Genomic DNA, 6,210 nt, shown 5'->3' with positions numbered 1-6,210 from the left:
AAGATCAAGAAGGACCCAACCAAGAAACTTAAGATACACTTTGATAACTATGAAATATCTGTGGACTATCTTTTCACATTTTCCGTATCCATACGCACGTCAATGACTTATGGACTAATTAACATGATGAAATTATGTTGATATTTTATCACTTGATAATAAAAGAGCTTTGGTCGTATGTAGCATAAAAAAACAACTCGTTCCCATTCCTTATCTGCATTAGGTCCTTGGTGAAATAAATCGTCCTGCAACTCACTAAAGAAATTAACATATTCCACGCGGGACATAAACTTGATTAGAAGTGGGAACGAGTTTAATACTTTATCACTGTATTTCAAATAGGATAGGATAGAAGTGAACGACAGGTTCTCCTGGTTTTCATTGCGAGATTAACCATATGTAGTGTCCCATGCCAACATGCCCATAACAGGTCGAAAAATACCACCAACTAAGATCAGATTTTATTAATCGCAACTATTAATCAGTGCTACAGTTTGTATGTATTAGAAGCATTATCACACTTTTGCAAGTATAAACAGCACAAAATATATATAAACAAGATTCATATATGTATAGCCAAGAACACATGTATATGGGTTGTATTTCTGGGTGAGGTAAGTATTTAGTCAAAGATACACTGTTCCTATATACAAACTCAGTACAATTTACAAACATTAGACAAGGAACGTTACTCCAAACCAATCCGAACGATTTCTTATAGACTTTTATAGTGACGCTATATATTGTTTTAATTCACTGAGGCCTCGGCAGCTGTTACATTTCCATTTCCGAGTACAGGAAGCTCGTCACTCGCTTGGAATATTCCGTGGAGACATTCAGCATACGTCATCATTTTGAAAACGATAGCACTAAATGTTGCTAAAATGGTCCATTTCAATTACTGGATGCGTGTAAAAAACAGTGTTACACTTTATCATCCAATCATAGCAACCAGATGGTGCAATCTGTAATGAAAACTCCCTTCGAAAACTGCTCGTTAAATGATTTTACTTTGGTGTAGTAGACTGTAGTGATTTATACATGTACAGGACACGCGTACACACACACAGGTATATACTGATTAGATGCACTGACTATGCTACAAGGGTTAAATGGTGTATATTTCATTATGTATTTCTGCATTAATAAAGATTTTATGGACACATTATCTCACACATACTATACTTTTTATAAAAGACGAAGGTGATGGATCAATTTCATACATGTCTGAGGCTGCTTAGATCATACCAACCAAACATATATTTTCAACGATGAAAACATGAACAATTCATTAACCTTTAAAACCAGTAAAAATACATATTTCAGATTCATTAATGGTCTGTTGGTTTCCTTTGCCTGACATCATGAAATCCCAGCAGAGTAAGCCACATTCATGGAATATTGTTTTGACACTTATGACATGACTGACTGACTGACTGAGTATGGTTTTACGCCGCTTTTAGCAATATTCCAACAACATCACGGCGGGGGACACCAGAAATGGGCTTCACACATTGTACCCATGTGGGGATTCGAACCCGGGTCTTCGGCGTGACGAGCCAACGCTTTAACCACTGGGCTACCCGACCGCCCCTTATGACATGATGTGATGGAGACTGTTTAAGGTTTGTTTGTATAATCAAACATTCAAATGAATCTCAGTGTTTGGTAAATCATCATGGGAAGGCTAGCAGAAATGTCTGTGAATTCCCAAAGTAAATAGTTTTATCAGCCTTGATATAAGCTAGTGACATCAATCCACGTGGAGAGGAATCAACGTTGGACAAAAAGCATGCAATTCAGGCCAGAAAAATGGGTGTGGTCACATGTAGAAGCTTATATGACATATGAAGGTCTGGATAATGAATTTTACCTAAAATCTTAACGTAAATGGTCGGAATATGGCCAGCAGTCTGAATCACCGACTCATGAACCATTCCACCTGTTCAAGTCTAAGAAGGGGCGGCGGAGTAGCTTAGTGGTTAAAGCGTTCGCTCGTCACGCTGAAGACCCGGATTCGATTCTTCACATGGGTACAATGTGTGAAGCCCATTTCTGGTGTCCCCCGCCGTGATGTTGCTGGAATATTGCTAAAAGCGTCGTAAAACTAAACTCACTCACTTAAGTTGAGGAAGGGAAATGACCCATGAGGCAGATGAAAGATCTTTGAGACCACTGCCTCAAAGGAAATTACACTTCAGTCTATTATCAAGCTAAGACTTTGAAATACTCCCCGGAAATAAAAAGTACTGACTGTTTACTGTTTTTAGGTGGATACACTTGCCAATGTCACGCATGTGCCAGTTTAAAGGCACAAGTGAGTGAGTGGGTTAACGTTTATAGTCACAGCGGCAGTATTTCAGTCATGTCGTGACCCACTAGTATATCACGGTATCAAGAATTAAACCTAGCGTCTGTCTCTAAAATAGGATTTCAAATTAAGACAAAACAATATAAAAACGGGCTGAGTATCGCCAACAACTGAAGGTAGATCATCATACCAGGGACCATGTGGACCTTTGGTACCTGCATGGACCCTAGCTGGATTTACACCATCCCCTCAGCCACTGGCAATTGCACTGATATTTCGCCATTATAAAACTCAACGAATATTGAATCAGTTGCTTCATTGCATGTTCCAACATGTCGTTTCAAGTACCCATTAAACACACAGAAAGTCGCATTTACCTTAGAGTATAAATGACCTCACCACGTTAAAGTTTATATATGACTATCAGATTTTAGGGTGTTCCCATACTTTTTGTTTGTAGTATATTCTTCGCTTGTATTCAGTATTGAGTGTGTGCTCACAGCACTAGATAAATGAATGCGTGTTTCGTGATGGAAGCCCTACCCTTGACATGTCAGCGTTGAGGTCCCCAAGTATAATCGTATCACCTCGTACACAGAGAGCCGATATCAAGCTGTTAGTTAATAAAAGTCGACACATATAACATACCTATGACTTGCTCCAGAGAAAACATTGGGTACAATTCCACCATTGTATAAAATATATAGAATCAAGTTGTAGAGTTGTAAAGGCATTACTTTGATGCGCGTTATGAGCAAGTGATATGTCTGTATAGGATGGAAGACTGTCGTAACGGGTTGGAGATATAACTGACCTACATTGTAACGTGTTTAACTGTGCAGCTGGTGTAACACAAGGGAACGTCCCCAGTTCGCTGTATGCTGGGTAACAAATTATGAATTGGTTGTGAAAGGGTGATTCTTTTGGGCACATAGTATTATACTGTTCTCAGACAAAGTAAATATTTGAAATTGTTCTTTTTCGAACATTTGGTCCCGTGAACAAACAAAAAATATGGATTAGAACAGTTTATATGTGGACGACATATACAGCTAAGTACACAATCAATTCATATCGTTCATTTATATGTGTAAGTCAAGCCCCCGCTTAGGTTAACCTCATTAAAGTCTGTGACTTGTCACTATAATAAGGCAAACACCAATTTAGCTGTGTCATCTCAGTTCGTTTAACGCCATGAACCTATAATGAACAATACCAGCTGAAATCTTATGCACCTTTCCATGTGGGAAGTTGCTTTTGATACAATAAAAAGACAAGCATACAAGTATATATCTAGTCCATGGTGTACATCTCCAGCTGCTTGTGATGGGAGATCTGTGCCCATTAACATGCCTGTATGACATATCACACTGAGGGTTGACAGTGTACTATGTAGCGTGTATATAGATAACCTGCACTATACAGTTTTTCTCGACCGACCAGCAGTTCTAGTTTATCACCTAAAGACCTCGGTAGGCGACTAGCTAACTATTTACATTTTTCTCGCTCAGCTCATGACACGTATTGTGAGGAAGGTCGTCACGAATGTGACTTTGAATTACATTGTAACACATCCACAGACATGTGTATGGATCCACTGATTTCAATGGAACATATACAGGAGAAGAAGTGTGTGTAACTCCCAAGTCAGGCGACCGGAAAGCGCTAGAATGTGAATTCGGGTCCGTCCAATTTTGTACTTGATAAACCGCCATGGTCATAGATGATGTCAGGGTTTGACATTTCGTGTCTCCAGCTGGATAGTTTATAATTCAGTTTAGTAATTTAGGTTCGTCTTTACGTAACAAAAGTTCTGCTGTTACAAAGAATGAACTTCAAATGGAGAGATACTGGGATCGTTGCCTGATTTTTCGCCGGACCCAGTGTCGTTTCAACTGATGGTTGGAGAAGTAGTGCAGGCACTTCATACACTCTTCAGTTGTTTCTCGGTCAGTTCCCTATTGATGTGTTTTCAAAACAACTTTCACACACACGCTCTTCGCTCTGTCCTACATCGACGTACATTTGACTTTTTATAACACTAAACGTGTCCATTTTCTTGAAACATTACCTCCAGCAAGCCTGAAACGTTCGTTGCTCTGGCTGATAAAGTTACCAAATGCATAGTTAATCCGGTTTTTGCTTTAATTTTCATACCCATTTAATGACAAAAATACGTTTACAATTATGACAAAGAGATCATTTTCAATCTTCGGTAGTTGGACTATCTTACATATATCATTGAATGTTCTTCTTATGTCCGGGACGGTGGGGTAGCCTAATGGTTAAAGCGTCCGCTCGTCACACCGAGGACCCGGGTTAGATTCCTTCGATCTGCAGGTGCTGGCGTCACTACGTTGACGGTAATCGGAACTGTTTTGATGTAATAAAGATATTGCAAACGGAAGATCGTTCTGAATGGAACTGGGAATGCATTGTCAACAACCTAAGCACTCTGGACAGCATTCTTTCCACTTTTGTTGTTTTTTCCTCATAATCTTGGCATGACTGTCATATCGATGTAATAGTTGTCAGCTTGACATGTGGGGTCAGCTTTATATCCATATATATCCCGCATGTTGCTGTTTACAGGAACCATTGACAACTTCCCGTCCTCGGCGTTGGGTATCTGCGAATCTATTACAGTCTGTTTGACAAGAAAGTGTCCCCATGAATTGCTAAATATATCAGTTTATAGAAAGGTAGTTAATAAATATTACAAGGCAAGATATTCATGAATAGCCTATGCCCAAACACCTTTACATCTATTAGAAATTGTCATGCATCACAGAAAAAGTGGTTTAACAAACTATCATCATTATGAACATTACTGTTGACAGTTGGCACTGAGGGGCGCAAGGCATCAACGGGAATACACAGGTGCATCTGATGCACGTGCATTTCGTGATAACTGCTGTGTGCTGATGACGAAATGAAGTTCACTGTACAGGTAAAAAGTTGATAATTAAAGTGTATGATTTATTTCGCGCTGAGGCGGAAAGGGGAAGGCCGTTTTATGCCACTCTTTCACTTGATCGGTCAATTGATTTGTACTATTTATATGCACAATTAACAATGCTAATCGCGTTGATACGCTGCGGTCTGTTAAGAGGAAACATTACTTTGCAGTGATCAAACAATACATCTTTACCCTGCTAGACACGAGATGGAGAAGAACGGCATGAGTGTCAGCGCCATGGCTGAGCGTGGAGAACGTCGGCGACGGTGTTTCAACAACATCCTCTGGTTCGCTGCTGTGTTTAGTGTGTCGTCACTGTTGCTGGAGTCAGTCAAGTCCTACGCAACATCACAGACCACAGCACTAGAGAAACAGTTTGGACTCAGCAGTACAAAAAGTGGCTTCCTTCTGAGCTGCAACGAAATCGGTTATCTTTAAGCTATTTTCTTCTTCAGCCATTTTGGAGGAAGGCGTTTTATACCTAGGATCCTGTCCTGTACAGTGGCTTTGTTTGGTTTTGCTGTTTCAGTGTCGGGCCTCTTACACGTCATGGATCCTGTATTGCTCCCTTCTTTAGATGATCTTGCCTCCAACTATTCTTCGTCACAAGGAGTCAGGCTGTGTCAGGATTCCGTGCAGGAACATAAGAGGTGTCCAGCCACGAAGGACCAAGTGACTGACAACGGACGTTGGGTGTACAGTGTGCTTGCCGTGCTTATGGTGTTACTTGGAGTAGGTAAATCCCCACGCTTTTCCCTGGGTATACTGTACCTCGACAATAACTCCAGTGACAATCAACAGTCAAGTTTACTGACAGGTATGTTTTTCGATGTTGAAGACAATGATGATATATGAGTATTTAACATTTTTAAAAGAGTGTCAGGCATATGTAAAGCGACATGAAAATACAATGAAACGTTTCAAGATTGAAAGAAAATCT

Source organism: Haliotis rubra, unplaced genomic scaffold (genome assembly GCF_003918875.1).
Source record: "Haliotis rubra isolate DU_JTF1 unplaced genomic scaffold, ASM391887v1 Scf279, whole genome shotgun sequence".
Taxonomy (NCBI): domain Eukaryota; kingdom Metazoa; phylum Mollusca; class Gastropoda; order Lepetellida; family Haliotidae; genus Haliotis; species Haliotis rubra.
The sequence above is the reverse complement of the archived record's forward strand: the minus strand, read 5'-3'. Positions refer to the sequence as shown.